Source organism: Rhamphochromis longiceps, linkage group LG22, assembly GCF_057381845.1.
Source record: "Rhamphochromis longiceps isolate RC_006_pf linkage group LG22, R_longiceps_female_GT1.1, whole genome shotgun sequence".
Taxonomy (NCBI): domain Eukaryota; kingdom Metazoa; phylum Chordata; class Actinopteri; order Cichliformes; family Cichlidae; genus Rhamphochromis; species Rhamphochromis longiceps.
Genome location: NC_140577.1, coordinates 20081805 through 20092919, shown reverse-complemented (window position 1 = coordinate 20092919; position 11115 = coordinate 20081805). Strand labels below are relative to the sequence as shown.

The 11115-nt window shown below is 40.2% G+C and overlaps 1 pseudogene; it reads right to left on the bottom strand.

Moving 5' to 3' along the window:
- Positions 1-1947: 1947 nt before the first annotated feature.
- On the bottom strand, positions 1948-3128 carry LOC146643977 (ladderlectin pseudogene; annotated as a pseudogene).
- Between the last annotated feature and the right edge of the window lie 7987 nt (positions 3129-11115).

The window sequence follows — 11115 nt, the reverse complement described above, 5'->3', positions numbered from 1 at the left end:
ATTAATTTCTAGTATCAGCTGATGTTTGCTGGAGCCACAGCTGCAAAAAAGCTGCTGGTCATGATATGGTTTGGTTATCTGGTGAGAGGGAAACATGAAGATGAAACCAGGAGATGTCCTTACTGAACCATCAGAGCTGAACAGGTGATGGAGAAACAGGTTTACCTTTTAGGTGACATGAATGAGTTGAAGGGAAGTTATGAACTGTTTCTGAGAGACAAATAACCCCAGGATCCTTTTCTAAGTAGCTGACAGCTGGTAACTGTGCAGGTGCGGATCTAGCAAAGTGTTGCCAGGGGGGCATGTAGGGCATTAACAGGGAAAGGGGGGCACAAAGAAATACTTTTCTTTCTTATTCTCATTTAAAATGTCTCGCTTTTAAAAAATAATTATCTGAATCTTACAACAAACGATTGATAGATTGATGCATATATACCATAAAAACCGTGTACATCACTGACACAACAGTGTTTATTTTCATTCAAAGGCTTTATGATTTTTCCTATAATGGTGGGCTGGTCTCTAGTCAAAATGCCCAGGACGATTTTTTTGTCCCAGTCCAGCCCTGTATGCAGCTCATCTGCAGTCTGGTGTTACCTACATCTTCCTATTCAGAAGGCAGAATTTCCGAGTTCTGAGTACAATCGAAAGCACCACGACTGCAGTTTTTGTGTTGGATGTAAAAGGTGCACATGACGCTGTGACGTAGGCTAGAATCATGGCAGCAGTCAATGACGGTCCAGGCGTGGGATTTCTCTCGTGGAAATATGCACATTATCTTTTCCTTTCTATTGGTAGGTGGCACAGTGCACTTGTGGCAAGTAAGCAAGCTAGAAGACTGGCAAAGTTATGGAAGAAACATATTAACAAGAGAATTCTGAGTAAAATCATAGTTACTTTCCCTAGTAACTAGTTACTTTGAAAGTAACGAGTAACTTGAAGTAACTGAGTTACTTTTGAGAGAAGTAACTAGTAATGTAACTAAGTTACTATTTTAAAGTAACTTACCCAACACTGGTCATACACAAATGCTTCCAACAACGCTCATCGTAATGGATGTAAAAGTAAGACACCTGATAATTAAAGCATCTGACATCAGGACCTTTTTCTTCTGCTGCACTCAAGTGGCCATAATGTTCATAACAGGTACTTAAATTCCAGCTGTGAAGATTCAAATTTGTAAACATTAATACTTCAAAAAACAACTGAAAAACATTTTCTGAGTTACTGTTTTGTGAATGTTGTTAAGTCTCATTAAGCTGACTGTGCAGACAAACGTGTGCTTGGATTCTGGCCACTCTGTCATGCACCGGTTACTTTTATCATATTTTGATAGCAGGGTGTGTTAGAGACACTGGCTCTAATGTCCTCTAAGCACTGATTTGCTGAACTGCAGCCTTTGTCTTCAGGGAAAACATTGTGCACCTTTTCTCACCTTTTTGAAGATTTTTAGTTTTTCTGGAGCTATTAAGTGTGTGTAGTGTGAAAGCAAGAGTGCCCCCCCCAAAAAAAGAAACATGACTTAACCTGGCTGCATATTATACAATAGTCTGTTCATACACATAACTACACAATAGAGGTACTGATCATTAAATTTCATGTTTTGTTAGTAACGTCTTTGTTTGTTTGTTTTTATCTTGGAAAGACCTCAGAAAGCTTCTGTAACTAAAGGCACAGTGAGCATGTAGAATATTATTATTATATAATCCGAATCCTTTTCAGAACATGTTTGTTACCAAAAATCATTTTACATTCTTATTATAAATTATCACTCAGTTTTGAGCTCATCAGGAGGTGTGTAAATTTATTAGTATGACTGATTAGGCATTCATGTTAAAGTTCAGTGATTTGCTATTTATATACAGACATAAACGTTTACATTGCTTTCTGTATCGTGCCACATGCATGTCACCATAGCATGTCCTTGCTGAATTAGTATCTTAATTTCTAAGCACAGACTTTGTGCTTTAAACAAACAGAGGCACAACTAGAAGAACATGGCCAGTCATTCCACTGCTTAATTGTACGATAGTTTCTTGTAACACAGTCTTCATTTCCTCTATTGTTTGGCTCGCCTTTTTTCCAGTTAAAAAAGTCTACCACAGAGCCATCAGACCACATCCATCTGCCCTCTCTGTGGATGTCACTGAGTCCAATCCAGGTGGCCCTCTCATCAGGGTCGGAGTTCCTGATCAAGGATCTGACAAAGTTATCTTCCTCCATGTTGTGAATAGACACCAGGTGGGCTCCCTGTGACAAACAGTAGAACTCTGCATCAGACCAGCTCTTTGGTGTAGCTACATACTTATAGCAGCGGCCGTTGAAGCTCCACCAATACGTGGGACAGTTTCCTCTCAGGAGCTTCACTGCTCGGTCATCTGAAAAAGACAGAAACAAGAAGAGGAAAAAGATCATGATTTGTTTTTTAGTAACAGAAGAAACCTGATCTGTACTGCTAATATCCTAAAGGTGAGACCTGGTGTCAGGCTGCTTTTCTCTATGTACTTCAGGGAATACAAAGAAACATTACATATTAGCTTCACTGCATCAGCTCCCTGCTAAATCCAGATTAAAATTAAGAATCCATCTCCTCATATACAGTGTATTAAATACTCAGGCTACGTCTTATTTTAAGAGCAATGGAGTACTTTGCTCTCAGACTGCTGGTTTACTTGTGGTTTTGAGGTTAATTAAAAGTAGAATGGGAGGCAGAGCCTTCCGCTTTAAGCCTCCTCTAATGTGTAATCAGCCATTTTGGATTAAGGACACAGATAATCAATAATCTACTTTTAATATGAAGCTTTTCTTTTTGATGAGGCCTAAAGTTCCACCAGTCACAGCAAATGGCTGCTCCTGTCTGAGCCTGGTTCTGCTGGAGGTTTGAAACGTGGAACCAAATTAATGCATGTATCCCCAATTACACTAACACATATTTATCCTGAGCAAAACAAAACAAGAAACATGATAAAGGTGCATTTAAAATCTATTATTTGCTAAATAATATTAAAAAGACAAAAAAAAATGCACAAAAAAAAGTTACCAAGTTGGAGCTTTACTTCATTTTCATCAGAAGGAGACTCAGAAGGAGCACCCAGAGCCAGACCGAGCAGGAAGAGGAGCAAGATCATGTTGGAGCTTTAAGTCTCAAAGTGTGATGAGGAGCTGCTGAAGCTTCTTTGTACAGGATGTTCAGATTTCTGCAGAGAGTTGGTCCTGCTTTCTTTTATAGCTGCCTGAGAGGGTGTTTTCACCCCACTCTAAACAATAACACTAAAAATGAGCCAGAAAAATACATCAAATTCCAATGAACTGAGCTGATGTGTAATTTATGTTTATGGTACCACAAAGCTATATCAGCATAATGATTAATCAAACAGGGTGAATCAGATCTCTAACAGGAAGGACCAAATAGAAACTCCTGAACTGCTCCAGTAAACAAAGACAGATTGAACTCTCCCTCTCAGAAGGATCCTCTCTATGTAGTCAACCCAGACAGAGATATGTGACTCTGCTATGGCAGCCAGTAAAGTTGAAGTAAATACAAATTTTAAAATAAATTAAATAACAAAATTTGAACCTTTGGTTTATAGATGGATTTTTGAATACCATCCATCCATCCATTCGCTTCTGCTCATCCTTTTCAGGGTTGTGGGGGGCGCTGGAGCCTATCCCAGCTGTCATAGGGCGAGAGGCGGGGTACACCCTGGACAGGTCGCCAGTCTGTCGCAGGGCTAACACACAGAGAGAGAGACAACCATTTGCACTCACATTCCCTCCTGCATTCACACTTATGGGCAATTTAGATTAGTCACTTAACCTATCCCCACAAACTGCATGATTTTTGAATACATTTAGTCTTCATCAAGGTTTTTGTGATCTCACAATGCTTTATATAGACATCAATGGATATCAACAGTGTTGGGTAAGTTACTTTAAAATAGTAACTTAGTTACATTACTAGTTACTTCTCTCAAAAGTAACTCAGTTACTTCAAGTTACTCGTTACTTTCAAAGTAACTAGTTACTAGGGAAAGTAACTATGATTTTACTCAGAATTCTCTTGTTAATATGTTTCTTCCATAACTTTGCCAGTCTTCTAGCTTGCTTACTTGCCACAAGTGCACTGTGCCACCTACCAATAGAAAGGAAAAGATAATGTGCATATTTCCACGAGAGAAATCCCACGCCTGGACCGTCATTGACTGCTGCCATGATTCTAGCCTACGTCACAGCGTCATGTGCACCTTTTACATCCAACACAAAAACTGCAGTCGTGGTGCTTTCGATTGTACTCAGAACTCGGAAATTCTGCCTTCTGAATAGGAAGATGTAGGTAACACCAGACTGCAGATGAGCTGCATACAGGGCTGGACTGGGACAAAAAAATCGTCCTGGGCATTTTGACTAGAGACCAGCCCACCATTATAGGAAAAATCATAAAGCCTTTGAATGAAAATAAACACTGTTGTGTCAGTGATGTACACGGTTTTGATGGTATATATGCATCAATCTATCAATCGTTTGTTGTAAGATTCAGATAATTATTTTTTAAAAGCGAGACATTTTAAATGAGAATAAGAAAGAAAAGTATTTCTTTGTGCCCCCCTTTCCCTGTTAATGCCCTACATGCCCCCCTGGCAACACTTTGCTAGATCCGCACCTGCACAGTTACCAGCTGTCAGCTACTTAGAAAAGGATCCTGGGGTTATTTGTCTCTCAGAAACAGTTCATAACTTCCCTTCAACTCATTCATGTCACCTAAAAGGTAAACCTGTTTCTCCATCACCTGTTCAGCTCTGATGATTCAGTAAGGACATCTCCTGGTTTCATCTTCATGTTTCCCTCTCACCAGATAACCAAACCATATCATGACCAGCAGCTTTTTTGCAGCTGTGGCTCCAGCAAACATCAGCTGATACTAGAAATTAATATTAAATAAATTCTAACAACAGCTGATCAAGCTTAAAAGTGCTGCTGTTGTTTAGCGCGACATCCGCTGGTTTCCTCTTTCGGCGCAAAGTGAGCGATAAACAAACAAGAGAGAAAAGACGATCAGCTGATCACTGATCAGTTTTCATGATTGAAGTAGAAACGGGAGAGGGAGGGGAGAGGATGAGAGAAGAAGAGGCAGCTGTGCAGCGTAAACACAGAATAACTCCAGCTTTGTGCCTTTTTCATTGTAGCTGAATTACGGGACAAAATGTTCCTTTTCACCTCAATAAGAAACGCGTAATATTTTCTCTGAATACCAGACGGACGGTTGGCAACTCTAATAACTTATGAACAAAATAAAGTTCAACATCATGAACTTCATAGCACCACCCAGCTGTATAGAAACTCCGTCATGCTAGCTAGCACGCAGTACGGAAAAAGTCAGAATAACGAAAATAAACTCCACCTAAGCTTGGTTTATATCTGACCCAGAGAGACTGCAGGTCATAACTTCTTACCTGAAGTTCAGTTCACACTTGGACCGGCGGCCGCCTCGGGTCTCTTTTCCTTCTGCGTCCCTTTTCCTTCATCCACCTGCTGGCCTCCACCACTTGCTAATGTTACTGAATCTGTGGAAACTCCGCGATAGCCACCACACGAAGTAACGAGTAACGACCCTATCTAAATCCCAGTAACGAGTAACGCGTTCCTGGTTTTGGCATAATAACTAGTTACCGTGCTCGTTACCACAATAATAACGTAGTTACTGTAACGCGTTACTTAATAACGCGTTAGTCCCAACACTGGATATCAATAAACTCATTTATTATTTGATTGCATATTGAATATCGCCTGACTGCCTCTGTGCAAGTATGCAAAAGGAGAGAGACAGAAATACTTACTTTTTACTCTACGCAGTAATTATAGTAATAGTAGTAAGTACACTAATAATGTTTTCATGCATTCAGATTGATACACACCTGTTGGATATGTGTGATATTTATCATGATATCAAACCAGCTGTTAAATCCTTGTCACAAAAGCTACATGTCATTAGAAAACTCTGGAAAATTGTGACATTAAGCAGCTTATAAATGTATTTATAAATGTTCTCCTTGACTTTCCTTTTATTAGTGAGCTTACTTCATTTCTAACACAAGGTCCAGGACAGACATATTATTTATTTATGAGATCATCATTGAGCTCTAAGTCTTGTTTTTACAGGATTCAAGTGTGTTTTGGTAAAATTATCCACAACTCAAAGACATCACTTAACTACTTATTGACACGTGTTGAGCTCTGGCCTTTTCCAGAGAACTTCACTGTTTGTTTGTCTGAGTATTTATTGATTTATTATATTATAAAATCACATCATCAACAAAATGCTTAACAGAATAGGTTACTATACCAGGAAGAGGAAATAGAAGTGTACAATCATTCTCAGTAAAAAAAACAACAACTGTCAAAACAAACCATGTGCACACTTTTTATTGCAGTGAACACATATACATGAAGTGATCGTGGGCGGCCTGTTCAGAGGCAGGTAGATAAACAATTAGAACCTTTGGTTTAGTAGATTTTTGTTTTTTATAGTATTGTAATTTGCAACTTTGAAACATATTTTTTAATTTTAACTATTGTCTCTCTTTTAATGTTTACAGTGTATGAAAAGAGCACCCCAGACAGATTGCTATTCTTAATTTATTTCTTTACTCTTGTTTTTTTGCAAACTTTATAAATGGCACAGAGTGAACATCATGACAAAAAGACTCAATATATACAATATAGAGACAGTGGAATACTGACAGGGAAACACAAAAGTTCTTTTCATTACATCTTGGACCCATGCCTGGTCGCTTGGATCTCCGACTACCTCACCGACAGACCACAGTACGTCAGGCTGAAGGACATCACGTCTGACACAGTGGTCAGCAGCACAGGAGCACCACAGGGAACTGTGCTGTCCCCTCTTCTCTTCACCCTGTACACCTCTGACTTCTGCTACAACTCTGAATTATGCCACATTCAGAAGTTTGCAGACGACACAGCCATCATGGGGTGTATCTGGGATGATCAGGAAGAGGAGTACAGAAGTCTGGTGAGGAACTTTGTCGCATGGAGTCATACAAACCACCTGCAACTCAACACCTCAAAGACTAAGGAACTGGTTGTGGACTTCGGGAGGTCTAGAGCAGGTCCACTGCCGGTTCAGATAGAGGGGGAGGAGGTGGAGGTGGTCAACAAGTACAAGTACCTCGGGCTGTGGGTGGACAATAAACTGGACTGGTCATGCAACACAGAGCACCTGTATAAAAAAGCACAAAGCCGACTGTACTTCCTCAGGAGGCTGAGGTCTTTTAACATCTGCAGGAAGCTCCTGAGGATGTTTTACCAGTCGGTGGTTGCTGGAGTACTTTTCTATGCTGTGGTGTGCTGGGGGAGCAGCACAGCAAAGAAGGACTCATCCAGGCTGGAGAAACTGATCAGGAAGGCTAGCTCTGTGGTCGGCATGAAGCTGGACACTCTGGTGACAGTGGCAGAGAAAAGGACATTAAAGAAACTGATGGACATTATGGACAATGCCAGGCATCCTCTGCACACGGCCATTAACAACCAGAAGAGTCTGTTCAGTGACAGGTTGCTTCTCCCCAAGACAAGAACTAACAGACTTAAAAACTCCTTTGTCCCACACGCCATCAGACTGTTTAACTCCTCTCTGGAGGGGAGAGGGAGGGGAAACAGGAGGACAAAGGAGGGAACAACTAAGCTGTAGTGCCTCTTCACCTCACTGTGCAATACCTTTTGTGCAATACTTTTGTAAATAGTCAACAGTGCAATAGACTCAATACTTGAAATGTGCAATTCACTTGTATTTTTATTTTTTATTCCTATTTATTCTATTTATCCCCTTCGTATATTTTATTTATATTGTCTCTGTATTATATATATGTGTGTGTGTGTGTATATATATATATATATAATATTCTGTAACTCTGTAACTTCTGTCGGTGCTGTGCTTTTTTGGAAATCGAATTTCCCAGAGGAACCCACCCGAGGGATTAATAAAGTTCTATCTTATCTTATCTTATCTTATCTTATCTTATCTTATCTTATCTTATCTTATCTTATTAATATTAATCTGAATAATTGCAGAGTCCAAAAATTGACCTGGGCCATAACAGAAAGGGAACAGAGGGTTAAAAACCGTGCACATCTCAATGACATCACAAAGCAATTTTACTTTACTATGTATTAAACTGGGCTTTGGCACTTTCAGGAGAACTTCACTGTTTGTTTGTCTGAGTATTTATGGTTTTATTATATTACAAAGTCACATTATCAGCAAAAAGAAAAACAGAATAGGTTACTGTACCCGGAAGAAACAGAGGTTTACAAGCCTCTCCAGTAAAAAATACAAAACAAACTCTGTGCACAGCTTTTATAATTGTGAACACATAAATGAAGTGATTGTGGCCAGCCTAGACCTTTAGAGTCAATAAAAGGAAAGACCGTCTATTTAAGTTCTTTTTTACTTTGCCACTTTGAAATATTTACTGTGCATACAAATATTTAAGCTCCCTTTTGTCTATTACATTTTTAAATTCACCAAAATGAAATCCCTGCAGTAAATAAACGTTTAAACTAAAAGCAGATCATAACCACTGCTGTGCCAGCTAGGCTGTCCTTTGGCACTCATGTGGGGGGTTTGCCTCACTTTCTATTCTAAAATGTGAAGTGCAGTCTTAAAGGTTTTTTCATCTCAACTTCCACCATATCCCTTTACTAAAGTTTCTTGAACATACACAAAGAGATGGAAAGATGAGAGGCTTTCAGCTAGGGAGTACGGAAAGAGGGCATGACCCTCAGTAGCTTCAAGTCTTAAAGGATCATTTAGAAGGAAACTGGGCCATAGTTAGAAACAGGTAGAAACCAACACAGTTAAACATCAAACATCTAAAAACTATGTGACCTTATGAGAATAATGTTCTTTTGGTTTTTCCTGCGACGTTTCCATTTCCGACGTTGCCATCACATAACATGTAAACCTAGCATTCAGACAGGATTTTCTGAATGGACACACTGATTACAGTTTATGGATAGTGTTACTTTCTGTTAGTAACTTCACTGTAGCTTCACTGTTACACTTGTTTCCCTCTTATTCACACACATGTATTCTGTCTTGCTTCTGCTTTAATCCCTCTTCTCCTCAGAGCATATCCCCACCTCTCCAGGCCCTACTCCACCTGCTCCCTACTCTCACTACAGTTTACAATGTGATCTGCAAACATCACAGTCCGTAGAGCGTCCTGCCTGACCTCATCTACCAAATACGAAGGAGCAAAGAGACGATCTCTGATGTAATCACACGTCCACACTAATACCACGTACCTCGTGCTGTCTCTCTGTCCTTATAGATGTTCTGCACCACTCTCACATACTTGTCTGCCACTTCTGACTTCCTCATACAGTACCACAGTTTCTGTCTTGGCACTCTATCACATTCTGTCTCTAGATCCACCAAGACACAGTGAGCTGCACCGCAACTTCTGACCTCCTCTGTACTTCTCCATCAACACTCTCAAAGCAAACATTATCTGGTCTTTAAGTCTGACGTCATTAGCTTTTTCTGGGTCCAAACTCCGCTTCAGGTCCCAAAGTGAAACAAACACTGCAGGGTCACTGAGAGTTCCAAACTGTCTAAATTCATCTAATCTTTAATAAAATGATCAATGTGGCTGCTCTACAAGGTGTAACAAATAAGTTTAGCATCCAGGCATTCATGAAATCAGAATTTACGAAGTTTAACAGAGGGAGTTAGCTCACTAGTTTCCATCTAAAGGTGATATACCATGTTATGACAGAGGGATTTCTAAAAAATTAAAAAGTACAGCTCAGCCATCGCGTCCAACATAAATGAAGAAGTTGGACTAGCTGGTATATAACGATGTGCTACGTGATCACTAGCGAGTTGCGACACAGCTATGGTTAGCTATATATGTCATGATCCTGGGCCATGTGGGCCCAGTATTCTTAGTTTCTTGTATTTGTTGTATTTTGTTCCTTATTTAGGCCATGTTTCCTGAGTTGCCCTGTTGTGTTGTTCCCTAAGTGTTTTCCCTTCGTGACTCTTACCCCCTGTGTGCCCCTCTGTGTATTTATGAGCCCTCGTCTCTCTTTGTGTTTATTCCATGTTTCCCCTGCCCGTTATGTCTATGTTCTCCCTGTGCTCTCTCTCTCTCTCCTCCTGTCTGAACCCCCGTGTACTTCCTGTTTTACTTTGTGACTCTCGAGCCTGTATACGTCATGTTATGTTCACCCCGCCCTGTCTCGTTATGGTTATCTGTGTCAGCTGTGTCCCCGTGTGTTCCCACTTCCCTCGTTAACCCTCTGTGTATTTATGTGCTTGTCTCCCCCAGTCCAGTGTTGTGTCGTCAATGTCTCTTCCCCGAACCTGTGTGGCTTTCTGTTCCCTCGGTCTTCAGTTTATATTCCCGGTTTTGGTTCTGTTACTTTGCACTTCTGCAATAAAGCAGCATTTTTGAGTTCAGTTCCAGTCTCCGTGAGTTTTGCGTTTGGGTCCTCTTCTGCCTCCACACAGCCAGTTTATGACAGTATATAAATGCAGTGAACCTGGAGGATGAACGCTAACGTTTCTTCCACTCAGTGAAAGTTAACGCGAGGGTTCCCGATAGTTAGAGACAAATGCAACCGGCAAACTTCAGTCAGGAGAACAACGGAGATAATCCATCCACAATACAAGGTTAGTCATTAATGCTGCATAGTAAGGTTTTAAAAACTAAGCAAACATGCTACCAATGAATAGTGGAAATAAGAGCCGAGAGAGGCAGATAGTGATCAGTTCTTCAGATTAAATAGATCAAGATACAAAGATTAAAACGTGTTAAAAACACAACAGCCTTAATAAATGCAGAGTAGTTTGGACCTGGAAACAGGGTTCATACTGTCATGGACCTAACAACCTGATATCTGTAGTGCTTTTTCTTTGCATACTTCTGCTTTTCTTAAACTAGCTTCATAAACTATTTTTCATATCTTCATGGTATGGGTGATGAGCTTTATTCCCCTTTAGTTACTACAGGTCTGCACATCACCATTGTTGTTGAAAATCGGTACCAGTTTCTTCTTCATTTCCGAGGCATCCTCTCACTTTCCAAGACTGTG